This window comes from Halichoerus grypus, chromosome 3 (genome assembly GCF_964656455.1).
Source record: "Halichoerus grypus chromosome 3, mHalGry1.hap1.1, whole genome shotgun sequence".
Lineage (NCBI taxonomy): Eukaryota > Metazoa > Chordata > Mammalia > Carnivora > Phocidae > Halichoerus > Halichoerus grypus.
In genome coordinates, this window is record NC_135714.1 from 11,113,656 (window position 1) to 11,129,907 (window position 16,252).

Consider the following 16,252-nt stretch of genomic DNA (forward strand, 5'->3'; position numbering starts at 1 on the left):
TATGGTTTGTCTCCCTCTCTGGTTTCGTCTTGTTTCATTTCTCCCTCCCTTCCCCTATGATCTTTGTCTTGTTTCTCAAATTCCTCCTATCAGTGAGATCATATGATACTTGTCTTTCTCTGATTGACTTATTTCGCTCAGCATAATACCCTCTAGTTCCAACCATGTCATTGCAAATGGCAAGATTTCATGTTGGGAAAATTGGACAACCAAATGCAGAAGAATGAAACCGAACCATTTCCTTACACCACACACAAAAATAGACTCAAAATGAATGAAAGACCTAAATGTGAGACAGGAATCCATCAAAATCCTAGAGGAGAACACAGGCAGCAATCTCTTTGACCTCAGCCACAGCAACTTCTTCCTAGAAACATCACCAAAGGCAAGGGAAGCAAGGGCAAAAATGAACTATTGGGGCTTCATCAAGATAAAAAGCTTTTGCACAGCAAAAGAAACAGTCAACAAAACCAAAAGAAAACCGACAGAATGGGAGAAGATATTTGCAAATGACATATTTGAACAGTTTTAAGTGTTTTATACATTTGGGATGCCCAGGTGGCTCAGTCGATTGAGCGTCTGCCTTCGGCTCAAGTCATGATCCCAGGGTCTTGGCATCAAGTCCCACTTTGGGCTCCTTGCTGGGCAAGGAGCCTGCTTCTCCTTCTGGCTACTGCTCCCCTGCTTGTACTTTCTCTTTCTCTCTCTCTCTCTGACAAATAAATAAAATCTTTAAAAAAAAAAAAAAGTGTATTGTACATTTTAAGTCACCTAAAAATTTTTATCATAAGTTCAAATTGTTGCAAAGGATGTAATTTTAGCATATATTTAAACATAATGACTATATCATTTCAAATATATCCAATGAAATTTGAATATTATAATAATTTAATACCCATGACCAGCTATTAAAAATATACTAAAAAGTTATTTTGGAAATTTTAGACCTTTCCTTTTTCTCTTTGAGCTCACATTTCCAATATACTTTTTCCCTGGATTTTATACATATACATGAAATCAAAACTGTGGAACTGCATATTTAGCTCAATTTACAGAAATTTTCCATCATATATCTTATTGGCAAACCAATAAGCTAAATTACACTTTCTTTCAGAAAAATTCTGCCTTTATCTTTCTAGTTCAAATAAATGTACTAATAAGCATTGCAATATTATAAAAACATTGAGAAATAAGTTACAAAATGAATCTTTTAGGATTATGAAAAGTCAAGTTTAAAATAATATAGATCTAATATAAATAATACATGTTCATAAATTGTAAAAGATGAATCAATATGCTAGTTCTCATTAACCAATTTGTAATAGAGTGATGAGTGTACAGCTTATGAAATAATGATGGTGTCATTCTTCCAATAAGAATGTGTGTCTCTCTGCAGTTGAAAGACAGAGAATGGTAGAATGAAACAAACTTGATCCAACTACATGCCATCTGAGAGACACCCTAGATGCAAAGATACAAATAAGTGGGAAGTAAAAAGATAGAAAAATATGGACCATGCAAACAGTATCCAAAAGAGAGCTGGAGTGGCTATACCAGTATCTGACAAAATAGACTTAAAGACAAAAATTTGTTCCTAAAGACAATAAAAAGGGGGGGGGGCATAGTAATAAGAAAGACAACCCATCAGGAATACAAAACAGTTAAAAACACAATGCACCTAACAACAGAGTCCCCCAGAACATGAAATAAGATACATAAATTAAAGGGAGAAATAGAGGATTCAACAATGATATTTGGAAACTTCAATAACCCACTTTCAGTAGTGGATAGAACAACTTGGCACAAGATCAACAAGGAAACAGAAAACTTGAATACTATAAACCAACTAAATGTAACACATATCTATAGAACACTCTGGGTCAACAACAGCAAAGTAGATCTTTTTCTCAAGTACACGTGGAACATCCTCGAAAATAGAGTATATGTTAAGAAGCTATAACACAAATCTCAGGGGGCGGAGCAAGATGGCGGAGGAGTAGGAGACCTGGATTTCGTCTGGTCTCAGGAATTCAGCTGGATAGGGATCAAACCATTCTGAACACCTACGAACTCAACAGGAGATCGAAGGAAAGAATAGCAACAACTCTCTGAACAGAAAAGCGACCACTTTCTGGAAGGTAGGACGTGCGGAGAAGTGAATCTGAGGCAATATTCGGGAGGATAGACGGTGGGGGAGGGGCCTCCGTCGGCCGCTTCTGGCAAGTGATAGAGCCCTGGAGCACAAAATCGGAACTTTTAGAAGTCGGCTCCACTGAGGGACGTCGCTCCAGTGGCTAAGCGGGGAGTGGAACCCTCGTGGGACAGTGTGGTCTCAGGACCCTCGGGGTCACAGAAAGACCGGGGGTGCCTGAGTGCAGCAGAGCTCCCAGGTATCGGAGCGGGGAAGCCGGCTGCAGAGACGGAGCCGAGGTGCGAGCTCTCAGCTCCGGGTTGCCATAAACCATGATCCGCGGCACAGTCGGGCCCCTGCTCCTCCAGCAGGGACCCAACAAGCGGCAGATCCAGGGAGACTCACCTTCTTCCCCCGGGAGGAGAGGTACGGGAGCGCACCGCGGGGATCTGCTGGGTTCGGAGACTCCACACGGGGTCGGGTGCCAGAGATAGAAACACGCGGTCACAGGCTGGGTGATAACGGAGTGAGGCCGGAGACGAGGGGAGACGGGAGTGACTGACTGCTTTTCTCTGGGGCACACTGAGGAGCGGGGCCACGAGTTCTCGGCTCCTCCGGGGCGGAGACTGGGAGGCTACCATTTTCACTCTCCGCCTCCAAAGCTGTACGGAGAGCTTGCAGGGAACAAAAGCTCGGGAGAGCAAACCGAGCAGATTACTTAGCCCGGACCGGCAAGGGCGGGGCAATTCTGCCTCCGGCAAAGACATTTGGGAACCACGGCAACAGGCCCCTCCCCCAGAAGATCAGCGAGAACAGCCAGCCAAGACCAAGTTTACCGATCAATGACAACGGCAGAACTCCAGCGCTAGGGGAATACTGCACATAGCATCTATGGCTTTTTTTACCATGATTCTGTAGTCTTTCAAAGTTAATTTTTTTTTAACTGTCTTTTTTTTTTGAATTTTTCTTTTTCCCTTTTTCAACCATCTTATCAATCCCTTTTTTAAAAAACATTTTTATTTTTCATTTTTAGAGTCATATTCTATCCCTTCATAGTAGTTACCCATATTCTTGGCATATATATATAAGTTGTTCTCTCTTTAAAATTTTGAGATAGTTCCTTCCAACAGATCAAAATATACCCTAAATCTCTAGTGTACAGTTTTTTTCTACTCCCCTGCCCGATCACATTCTCTCCTTTTCCTTTTCTTTTTTTCTTAAATCCTCTTCTTTCTTTTTTCAAACAACTTCTTATCAATTCCTTTTATAAAATTTTTTATAATTTCCATCTTTACAGTCATATTCTATCCCTTCATCATATCAACCCTTATTTTTGGACATATATAAGTTTTTCTTTCTTTAAAATTTTGGGAGGCACTTTCTTTTAACAGACCAAAATACACCCAAAATCTAGTGTGTGGCACTGATCTATATACCAGCCTGATCATATTTGATCATATTCTGTTTTTTTTTGTTTTGTTCTGTTTTTGTTTGTTTGTATCTTTATCTTTTTCTTTTTTTTTTTCTTTTTCTTTTTTCTCTCTTTCCCTTTTTTTCCCCACTGCTTCAGGTCTTTTCTGATTTGTTTAGAGTATATTTTCTGGGGACGTTGTTACCCTGTTAGCATTTTGTTCTCTCATTAATCTATTCTCCTCTGGGCAAAATGACAAGACGGAAAAAATCACCTCAACAAAAAGAACAAGAGGTAGTACCGACTGCCAGGGACCTACTCAATACGGACATTAGTACGATGTCGGATCTAGAGTTCAGAATCATCACTTTAAAGATACTAGCTGGGCTTGAAAAAAATATGGAATTTATTAGAGAAACCCTTTCTGGAGAAGTAAAAGAACTAAAATCTAACCAAGTTGAAATCAAAAAGGCTATTAATGAGGTGCAATCAAATATGGGGGCGCAAAACTGCTAGGATAAATGAGGCAGAAGAGAGAATCAGTGATATAGAAGGCCAAATGATGGAAAATAAAGAAGCTGAGAAAAAGAGAGATAAACAACTACTGGATCACGAGGGCAGAATTCGAGAGATAAGAGATACCATAAGACGAAACAACATTAGAATAATTGGGATCCCAGAAGAAGAAGAAAGAGAGAGAGGGGCAGAAGGTATAATGGAGCAAATTATAGCAGAGAACTTCCCTAATTTGGGGAAGGAAACAGGCATCAAAATCCAGGAAGCACAGAGAACCCCTCTCAAAATCAATAAAAATAGGTCAACACCCCGACATCTAATATTAAAACTTACGAGTCTCAGAGATAAAGAGAAAATCCTGAAAGCAGCTCGGGAGAAGAGATATGTAACCTACAATGGTAGAAACATTAGATTGGAAACAGACCTATCCACAGAGACCTGGCAGGCCAGAAAGGATGGGCATGATATATTCAGAGCACTAAATGAGAAAAATATGCAGCCAAGAATACTATATCCAGCTAGGCTGTCATTGAAAATAGAAGGAGAGATAAAAAGCTTCCAGGACAAACAAAAACTAAAGGAATTTGCAAACACAAAACCAGCCCTACAAGAAATATTGAAAGGGGTCCTCTAAGCAAAGAGAGAGCCTAAAAGCAACATAGACCAGAAAGGAACACAGACAATACACAGTAACAGTCACCTTACAGGCAATACAATGGCACTAAATTCATATCTTTCAATAGTTACCCTGAATGTAAATGGGCTAAATGCCCCAATCAAAAGACACAGGCTATCAGATTGGATTAAAAAACAAGACCCATCGATATGCTGTCTGCGAGAGACTCATTTTAGACCCAAAGACACCCCCAGATTGAAAGTAAGGGGGTGGAAAACCATTTACCATGCTAATGGACATCAAAAGAAAGCTGGGGTGGCAATCCTTATATCAGACAAATTAGATTTTAAACCAAAGACTGTAATAAGAGATGAGGAAGGACACTGTATCCTACTTAAAGGTTCTATCCAACAAGAAGATCTAACAAGTGTAAATATCTATGCCCCTAACATGGGAGCAGCCAATTATATAAGGCAATTAATAACAAAAGCAAAGAAACACATCGACAACAATACAATAATAGTGGGGGACTTTAACACCCCCCTCACTGAAATGGACAGATCATCTAAGCAAAAGATCAAAAAGAAAACGAGGACTTTAAATGACACACTGGACCAAATGGACTTCACAGACATATTCAGAACATTCCAACCCAAAGCAATGGAATACACATTCTTCTCTAGTGCCCATGGAACATTCTCCAGAATCGATCACATCCTAGGTCATAAATCAGGTCTCAACCAGTACCAAAAGATTGGGATCACTCCCTGCCTATTTTCAGACCCCAATGCTTTGAAACTAGAACTCAATCACAAGAGGAAAGTCGGAAAGAACTCAAATGCATGGAGGCTAAAGAGCATCCTACTAAGGAATGAATGGGTCAACCAGGAAATTAAAAAAGAATTAAAAAAATTCATGGAAACCAATGAAAATGAAAACACAACTATTCAAAATCTTTGGGATGCAGCAAAGGCAGTCCTAAAAGGAAAGTATATAGCAATACAAGCCTTTCTCAAGAAACAAGAAAGGTCTCAAATACACAACCTAACCCTACACCTAAAGGAGCTGGAGAAAGAACAGCAAATAAAGCCTAACCCCAGCAGGAGAAGAGAAATCATAAAGATCAGAGCAGAAATCAATGAAATAGAAACTAAAAGAACAGTAGAACAGATCAACGAAACTAGGAGATGGTTCTTTGAAAGAATTAACAAGATTGATAAACCTCTGGCCAGACTTATCAAAAAGAAAAGAGAAATGACCCAAATCAACAAAATCATGAATGAAAGAGGAGAGATCACAACCAACACCAAAGAAATACAAACAGTTATAAGAACATATTATGAGCAACCCTATGCCAGCAAATTCGATAACCTGGAAGAAATGGATGCATTCCTAGAGATGTATCAACTACAAAACTGAAGCAGGAAGAAATAGAAAACCTGAACAGACCTATAACTACTAAGGAAATTGAAGCAGTCATCAAAAATCTCCCAAAAAACAAATGCCCAGGGCCAGATGGCTTCCCAGGGGAATTCTACCAAACATTTAAAGAAGAATTAATACCTATTCTTCTGAAACTGTTCCAAAAAATAGAAATGGAAGGAAAACTTCCAAACTCATTTTATGAGGCCACCATTACCTTGATCCCAAAACCAGACAAAGACCCCATCAAAAAGGAGAATTACAGACCAATATCCCTGATGAACATGGATGCAAAAATTCTCAACAAAATACTAGCCAATAGGATCCAACAGTATATGAAAAGGATTATTCACCATGACCAAGTGGGATTTATCCCTGGGCTGCAAGGTTGGTTCAACATCCGCAAATCAATCAACATGATACAATACGTTAACAAAAGAAAGAACAAGAACCATATGATCCTCTCAATAGATGCAGAAAAAGCATTTGACAAAGTACAGCATCCTTTCTTGATCAAAACTCTTCAGAGTATACGCATAGAGGGTACATACCTCAATATCATAAAAGCCATCTATGAAAAACCTACAACGAATATCATTCTCAATGGGGAAAAACTGAGAGCTTTCCGCCTAAGGTCAGGAACACAGCAGGGATGTCCACTATCACCACTGCTATTCAACATAGTATTAGAAGTCCTAGCCACAGCAATCAGACAACAAAAAGAAATCAAAGGCATCCAAATTGGCAAAGAAGAAGTCAAACTCTCACTCTTTGCAGATGATATGATACTTTACGTGGAAAACCCCAAAGACTCCACCCCAAAACTGCTAGAATTCATACAGGAATTCAGTAAAGTGGCAGGATATAAAATCAATGCACAGAAGTCAGTGGCATTCCTATACACCAACAACAAGACAGAAGAAAGAGAAATTAAGGAGTCGATCCCATTTACAATTGCACCCAAAACCATAAGATACCTAGGAATAAATCTAACCAAAGAGGCAAAGGATCTGTACTCAGAAAACTATAAAATACTCATGAAAGAAATTGAGGAAGACACAAAGAAATGGAAAAACGTTCCATGCTCATGGATTGGAAGAACAAATATTGTGAAGATGTCAATGCTACCTAGAGCAATCTGCACATTCAATGCAATCCCCATCAAAATACCATCCACTTTTTTCAAAGAAATGGAACAAATAATCCTAAAATTTGTATGGAACCAGAAAAGACCCCGAATAGCCAGAGGAATGTTGAAAAAGAAAAGCAAAGCTGGCGGCATCACAATTCCGGACTCCAGCTCTATTACAAAGCTGTCATCATCAAGACAGTATGGGACTGGCACAAAAACAGACACATAGATCAATGGAACAGAATAGAGAGCCCAGAAATGGACCCTCAACTCTATGGTCAACTAATCTTTGACAAAGCAGGAAAGAATGTCCAATGGAAAAAAGACAGTCTCTTCAACAAATGGTGTTGGGAAAACTGGATAGCCACATGCAGAAGAATGAAACTGGACCATTTCCTTATACCACACACAAAAATAGACTCCAAATGGTTGAAAGACCTCAATGTGAGACAGGAGTCCATCAAAATCCTAAAGGAGAACACAGGCAGCAACCTCTTCGACCTCAGCTGCAGTAACTTCTTCCTAGAAACATTGCCAAAGGCAAGGGAAACAAGGGCAAAAATGAACTATTGGGACTTCATCAAGATAAAAAGCTTTTGCACAGCAAAAGAAACAGTCAACAAAACCAAAAGACAACTGACAGAATGGGAGAAGATATTTGCAAATGACATATCAGATAAAGGGCTAGTATCCAAAATCTATAAAGAACTTATCAAACTCAACACCCAAAGAACAAAGAATCCAATCAAGAAATGGGCAGAAGACATGAACAGACATTTTTCCAAAGAAGACATCCAAATGGCCAACAGACACATGAAAAAGTGCTCAACATCGCTCGGCATCAGGGAAATCCAAATCAAAACCTCAATGAGATACCACCTCACACCAGTCAGAATGGCTAAAATTAAGAAGTCGGGAAATGAGAGATGTTGGCGGGGATGCGGAGAAAGGGGAACCCTCCTACACTGTTGGTGGGAATGCAAGCGGGTACAGCCACTCTGGAAAACAGTATGGAGGTTCCTCAAGAAGTTGAAAATAGAGCTACTGTATGACCCAGCAATTGCACTACTGGGTATTTACCCCAAAGATACAAAAGTAGGGATCAGAAAGGGTACATGCACCCCGATGTTTATACCAGCAATGTCTACAATAGCCAAACTATGGAAAGAGCCAAGATGTCCATCGACAGATGAATGGATAAAGAAGAAGTGGTGTATATATATACAATGGAATATTATGCAGCCATCAAAAGGAATGAGATCTTGCCATTTGCAATGACGTGGATGGAACTGGAGGGTGTTATGCTGAGCGAAATAAGTCAAACAGAGTAAGACATGTATCATATGACCTCAGTGATATGAGGAATTCTTAATCTCAGGAAACAAACTGAGGGTTGCTGGAGTGGGGGTGTGGGGTGGGAGGGATGGGGTGACTGGGTGATAGACACTGGGGAGGGTATGTGCTCTGGAAGCACTGTGAATTGTGCAAGACTGTTGAATCTCAGATCTGTACCTCTGAAACAAATAATGCAATATATGTTAAGAAAAAAAAAAAAAGAAGAAGATAGCAGGAGGGGAAGAATGAAGGGGGGGAAATCGGAGGGGTAGACGAACCATGAGAGACGATGGACTCTGAAAAACAAACTGAGGGTTCTAGAGGGGAGGGGTTGGGAGGAGGGGTTAGCCTGGTGATGGGTATTGAGGAGGGCATGTTCTGCATGGAGCACTGGGTGTTATGCACAAACAATGAATCATGGAACACTACATCTAAAACTAATGATGTAATGTATGGGGATTAACATAACAATAAAAAAATTTTTAAAAAAAGAAGCTATAACACAAATCTCAATAAATTTAAAATTTTAGTATGTTCTTTGTCCACAATAGAATGAAGTTACAGTCATAATAACAGAAGGAAATTTGAGAATTCATGATATGTGAAAATTAAACAAAATGCACCTAAAGAATAAATAGGTCAAAGAAGAAATCACAAAGCAAATATGACATAATTTGAGATAAATGAAAACAAAACACAATATACTACAACTTATGACACTCAACTAAAGCAGCAATCAGAGGGGAATAATGCTATAATGCAAGATAAAATACTTTCATTTAAAAAGGAATAAAGATCTTAAATCAATAACCTAAATTTCTGCCATAATATACTAGCAAAGATGGGGCGCCTGGGTGGCTCAGTCATTAAGTGTCTGCCTTCAGCTCAGGTCATGATCCCAGCGTCCTGGGATCGAGCCCTGCATCGGGCTCCCTGCTCAGCGGGAAGCCTGCTTCTCCCTCTCCCACTCCCCCTGCTTGTGTTCCCTCTCTTGCTGTGTCTCTCTCTGTCAAATAAATAAATAAAATATTAAAATAAAAAAAAGAAAGAAACTAGCAAAGAGACAAATAAACTAAAACCAAAGCAAGCAGAAAGAAGATCATAAAGATTTAGAGCACAAACAAATGAAATAGAGAATAGAAATAATAATGAACACCAATGAAACCCAAAGTTAGGTCTTTGAAAAAAATCAACAAAAGTGACTTTTAGCTAGGCTGACAAAGAAAAAAGTAAAGGACTCAAGTTACTAGAATCAGAAATAAAAGAGAGGATCTGGAAACCAACCTCACAGAAATAAAAAGGATTGTAAGGAAATACTATGAACAATTATATGCCAACAAATTAAAAACCTAGACAAAATAGATATATTTCCAGATAGACACAAACAACTGAAACAGAAGTAAGAAGAAATAAAAAATCTGAATATACCTAAAATAAAGGGATTGAATTAGCGATTTTAAAACTTCCCACAAAGAAAAGTCTGGGCCCAGATGGCTTTACTGGTGAATTCTACACATTTAAAGAAGAATTAATACCAATCCTTCACATACTCTTACAAAAAATTAGAAGAATGAACATTTCCCGACTTATTCTATGAGACCAGTATTACCTGGATACTAAAACCAAAGACATCACAATAAAACTACAGACCGATATCCCCTATGAACATAGATGCAATTATCCTCAACAAAATACTAGCAATCCAAATCCAGATATACATATTAAACAGCATAACCAAGAGGGATTTGTCTCAGAAATGCAAGATTGGTCTAACATCTGGAAATCAATGTAATACATTATATTAATAGAATAAACCACAGAAACCACAATCATCTAAATAGATGTAGAAAAAATAGTAATTACTCATGTCAATTAGATGATGAACTAATAACATTTTGCATGTGTTGAGTTAAAATATAATACTCGAGTTAATTTCACTTGTCTCATTTTCTTTTTTTAGATGTGGCTACCAGAAAATCCCACATTACATATGCAGCTTGCATTTGTGGCTCACATTATGTATCTATGGGACCAAGATGATCTAGATGTATCTTTGAAGACCAGGACTCTAACAGCATTGGGTATCTTTTGTGCACAGCTCCCTGTATTACTTGCCAGAGGAGAAAAGTGAGACTGAGAATGGTTAACCTGCCCAGGTGAACAAACTCCACCCTGTAGGTATGAGAATTGATACTGGAATTCAGTTCTGTCCTTAAGCTAGAGTATGCCCTGTTTACATCCATTGTCTTCCTTAGGCATCAAGCCATTACCATCATTTATGTGCATGTTTTGGATAATTGTTTCATTTTGTTGTTTTCTTTTTGCTTTTGTTATCCACTGACCCCCCCACCCCCCTACCCCCCAGCCCCCCCAGCCCCCCCAGCCCCCACCTGGCCAGGACTACCACTGAGTTCTTCTATCTGGCCTTTGAGTCTACTCTTTCCTTTAAGCTGCATGGCACATAATAGCTAGGAGTTTTTGTTCCTTTGTTTAAACATCTATTCTGTCTCAAACATTATAGAAGACTCTCTACTTAAAATATTGCTAATCATCTTCACAACCCACACTTCGCAGATGATGGTTGTTGCTCCCTTCACTTTCACAAAGAAGAGAAAACTAAGGTCCCCAAAACTGTACTGCTAAAGTTACACAGGAAGGGAGGGAGTTGGGACTGAAAGCCAGGTCTCTGACTCAAGAGCACTTATGTGTCCAGCATATCCCTCTTCCCTGACTCCTGAAGTGAGAGGAATATGGATCAACTGTGGGCCCTGAAACACATTACTATTTATAGATATGATTCATGTACTTATGAAAACTTTCTAAAGTATTTTTTCATAAAAATTTGTCTATAATTATTTTCTATTGAAAACTGAAGTCTATTTTTCTTCTTGCTATGAATTATGTTCTGCAAATTTAATACAATGATGTACACTTATACATGAATTTTGGATATAAGATGATATAAACTCCTACAGTAAAAGTGAATTGATAGCAGTAAGGATGAAGCACTAATCTGGGCTAATATTAAATATCCACCTTGAATGTTACTCAGACATTGTCTTTATACTTAATCCTTATATAAAGGAGGGAGGTAATGCCTGGTACAACTAAACTTCATGATTTTTCTTTGTTACCAAACATTCAGAGTTGCCAAAAAAAAAAAAAAAAAAAACCATTTAAACTTTTAATCTTTCTAAGATTCTAAAAATATTAAGATCAAATTTGATAGATGCAAGATTCTTCATCCATATGAAGTTTAAATATTTAATATTTAGTCAAAATGCTTCTCTACTTTGCAGAGCATAATTTATCAAGTGAAAGAGTTAGCTTTCCAGAATGAAAGAAAAGAATTAAATGCAATATATCCAATATATACTGCCAGGCCTCATTATTCTAATAGGAGAAAAATTAGTATGCACATTTGAGAAGTATTTCTGAATTTTTTGGGCTATGTATTTTGAAAACAAAATGCTTTCATTCTGAGATCACTACTGCCAATTGTTATTCATTTAGTGAGGTGTTACTGAAAAGTTTTAAAGCATTATACTTTCCATCCCTTATGCTTTAGTAGAAGTAACAACCATTGTTCTTAGGGCCTGTCCCTGTGGCTGTGTTTGGCTCAGACATGGTGCATATCTTTGATAGCCCAAGGGACAGCTAATGGAGCAGAAGCCTGAGCAATGAGGAGATGGGGGCTTTAAGCCCAGGCTCTGCAAACTACCGGAAGCAAATTACTTTGTTTCTGGGCTTTGGTTTTCCACCTCTAAAATAAGAATATTATTTGCTTTATCTAGTCACCAAGTATACTGTGACAAGTTAAGGAGATAAAAAGTGAAAATCCCTTTTCCAGCTAGGATTACAATGTGTTTCAGCCGTGTGATTTCTTCTGCCTTCCTGAGTTTGCTTTAGCTCAATATTCCACATTCATCCTGGGGCTTCACCCATGACCAGTCCAGCAAGGCTATGTTGCAGCATGTAGGACTCCAATTTAGTAGGTCAGTTTCGGCCTAGAATCTCACTGTTTATGACTCTGTCTCGATAATTAGGGCCAGGAATTATCATAGCTGATACTAACAGCCTCTGTGATGCCACGGAATAGTGTGTGTGTCTTTGGTTTTGCTCTTGGTTGGATCCCCAGGGCCTAGTACAGTGTCTGACACAGCAGTCACTCAATCAATAGTTTCTGGGTACATAAATGCATCAAGAAGAACAAGGAAAAGAAAGGAATATAGAAGGCATAGCCACTGCTTCCAAAGATTTATAATCCAGTCAAGGTGACAACACCTAAAAATAGAAGTCAAGAAGTGATAGAACAGTTAAGTCAGTCTACATGCCACTGAGCATGTGGCAGGAATTACTGCAGAGGTTGACGGCTCCCTTACTGGAGCTGGATGACAAATGTCCCAAGCTCCACAAAGGGCGACATAAACTGTGAAGACCTTGTATTGTGTTTGGCGCCTATACATTAGCAGCAGGGAAAGATTCCAGATATTTTCCCTTGTCAGTGGATTCATCCTTGGATAGCATAACAACCAGAATGGAGTTTTCAGATTGGTATTGCCAAAGAAAACAATGGGAAGGGGAGTGAAATTTCGTTGTTCATTGTTACTATCTGTTCTTTTTTTTTTTTCTTCCTCTAGCAAACATAAGTCACTAATATTATGGTTCTCTAGAAAATGGCATATCTCCTTATAAGTGTGCTTTGGAAACATTTTTCTCCTTCCCTTCTTTCTTCTCTCCTTCCCTTCTTTCCATTGTCTCTCTCTTCCCCTTCTTTTCATTTTTCCTTCCTACAGCATTCACTGGGCAATTCACTAATCTACAAACATTTACTGAGCCCTTGTGTTTCAAGTAAAATGGCAGGTAAACATATGTAGAGAAATACATAAAGGAAAGTCCATGACCTAGAGCAACTCAGAGTCTAAAAGGGCAGATAGCCAAGGAGACAGATAATTATTGTCCATGTGACAAGTGTTCTAACAAAAAAAAAGTTATTATGACAATATTGTCAGAGAACATAGAAGAGGGTTTAACTCACTGTCCAGGGAAAGCCAAGAAAGGCTATAGCATTGGAACTGTGTCCTGAATGGTAAGGAAGCATTAGCTGATGAAAAGAGGTAAGAGGCATTCCAGAAAGTAGACACATCATGTGCAAAGGACCAGAGCTATGAAAAGACAGGTCTGATCCAGAGGATTGGGTACTATGGGGAGTGACAGGTGATAAAGGCAAAGAGGCAAGTTGCAAATAACTTTTGAAAGGTCCTATTCACCAGCAAGTTTGGATGTGATATGGTAGAAGCTAGGAAGGTGCTTATTGACCAGGACATGTGGCAGGATTATAGTTGTTTTTTGACACCATTAAAGGGAAGATATTCAGAGAGGAACTGGTAGGAAAACCAGCTAAGAGGCTGTGCAGTAGGGCAGGAGAGAGAAAAGACTGAGAGTTAAGGCACAGGTAGAGGAGTGGACTGAGGGGACAACATTTGAGCAGTATTTCTGCAATAGAATTAACAGAGTATGGTGACCAATTGTTTTTGGAGGGTGAGAGAGGGAAGAAGAGGACGACTCATGCTTCCAGCTCAAGCAACTTGTGTAATGACGCCATCAACCCAGATAAGGAGCAAAAGAAGAGGAGTGGGTCTGGGGGAAGATGGTAAGTTCAGGTATGGACATACTGAGTTGATATGTCTGAGGGACATCCAGGTCAAGCTGGTTAATGGGCAATTGGAAATACAAATTTGGCCTCTGGGCTAGAGAGAAATTTGTTAGACATTAGCATAAAGATGATATTTGAAAACATGATAGTGGATAAGGTCACCTAGAAAGAGTATATAGAAGGAGAGAAGAGGACCAAGAATATAAGCCTAAGGAACTCCAACATGTAAGGGATATGTAAAGAGAAGGAAGGCAATGGAGGACAGTATGAAGGGAAGTGTGGAAAAGTAGAAAAAGAACCAGAAGTATTAAAGATGGTGGTACTCTGGGGTGCTGTGTCAATTAAGCAACTTGAAGCTGGACAAGGCCAATATGGGCCTTAATATTTTTCCCCAATACAAAGCCAGGTCAATGAGCCTCCAATGAAGACTAACCCTTTCCCATTTACAGGCCAAGTAGCAGTAGGAAACCAGCAGCTTGGCAGCTCAGCATCAGGTTGGCCTCACGGCCATTCCATGTGAACCCATTCTGTTTCTATGAGCTGGAGTCTTGACTCCTTGTCTTTGCTCAAATTCCTGTGATGAACCCTTGCATTTCAGTCTCCTTCCTCAATATCCCAGTCTCTAAAGTCTGGAATCCTCCTCCAGGCTCCTAAAACAGAAGTCTTGCCTTCTGGAGTCTAGGTTTATCTATCCCCTGGTTTTTCAATCCTGAGCTGCCCTATCTGTGTGTCCTCACACATGTATCCTGTCGATGCCTGGAACTGTCTTGCTTTGCTTATAATTCCTAGCAGCATGTGGGTGGTGTTTGGGTAACCCCTGCCAACAAACAAAGACCTTCATATTACTATAGTATACTTACAGCTATTATTTTCTAAAACTGTTATTCATTTATGGAGCAGTGCATGCAATTTAACAACTCTTGGGTGCCTGCCGTGCGCCAGGATTGTTCTAGGTGCGGAAGATGCAGCAGTGAACAAAACAAGGTACCTTTCCTCAAGGGGTTTGCCATCTAACAGGTAGGACAGATAAACAATGCTAAGTATAAAGAGTGCCCGATGGGGGATAAAAATCAAACCACTTACGAGTAATAGGGAGGCTGGAGTGGAAGGAAGGAGTTGCTATTTTATAATGCTGGTCGGGGAAGAGATCACTGACCAAATGAGCTTGAGCAGAGACCTAAAAGAAATGAGACAGAGACACAAAAAACATGAGAGCGAGCCCTGCTGGTATTTAGCGGACAAGTATTCCAGGCAGTGAGAATCACAAGGGCAAAGACTCTGAGGCTGACTTGGCCTGGTGTGTCAAAGAAATAAGGATTCCATTGTGGATAGAAATGGTCAGAGGGGTTAGTGGAGGCAGGAGGCAATCCTGAATAACCATTTGGTTATTGAAAATGTCTTGACTGTTATTCTAGGAAAATGTAAGTATTTAGTCAGGAAAGTTGACATGATCTGTCTTCCATTTTGAAAGGAGCCTTTTGGCTGCTGTGTGAATAGACTGTAGGGAGAGAAGATCAGAAGCTGGGAGGCTAGTTAGGAGGTAAGAACAACAAGCCAGGGAGAGATTACGTTGGTCTGGCCTGGTCTGTTTGTGGTGGGCATGATGAGAAGTGGTTGGATTCTGGATATAATTTAAAAATAGGACAAGCAGCATGCAATAATGGTTTGAATATGCTGTAAGAAAAATAAAAATCAAGGATGACCTTTTAATTTATTATTATTATTTTAATTTTGGCCTGAGCAACTATAACAGTGGAGTGCCATTTACCAAGATGGGGGAGTTCAATATTGGACCTTTAAATGCAGGATGGCTAGGAGACTGGGATGTCTATGAAGCCATGTCCTGAGCAGGTGTGGGATCTGGTGCACCAGTGGAGGGGATGGCCTTAGATGGGAGTGTGGGGTCTGGGCAGGCCCTCCATGTAGCAGGAGGGAAGAAGGTGTGTAGGAACGGATGCACAGTGGACTAGAAAAGGGTACAGTTGAAGACCTGTGGAAGTTCTCCTAGAACTGCTTCTATTTTCTCAGGGAAA

At 39.5% G+C, this 16,252-nt stretch overlaps 1 long non-coding RNA gene across 4 annotated transcripts in view; it reads right to left on the minus strand.

Moving 5' to 3' along the window:
* Positions 1-16,252, minus strand: part of LOC118538538 (uncharacterized) — a 405,254-nt gene that overhangs the window by 383,912 nt on the left and 5,090 nt on the right. For all 4 annotated transcript variants that reach the window (XR_013446283.1, XR_013446280.1, XR_013446281.1 and 1 more), the window contains exon 2: positions 15,303-15,396. This is a non-coding gene — a long non-coding RNA (uncharacterized LOC118538538). The remainder of the gene's footprint in view (positions 1-15,302; positions 15,397-16,252) is intronic.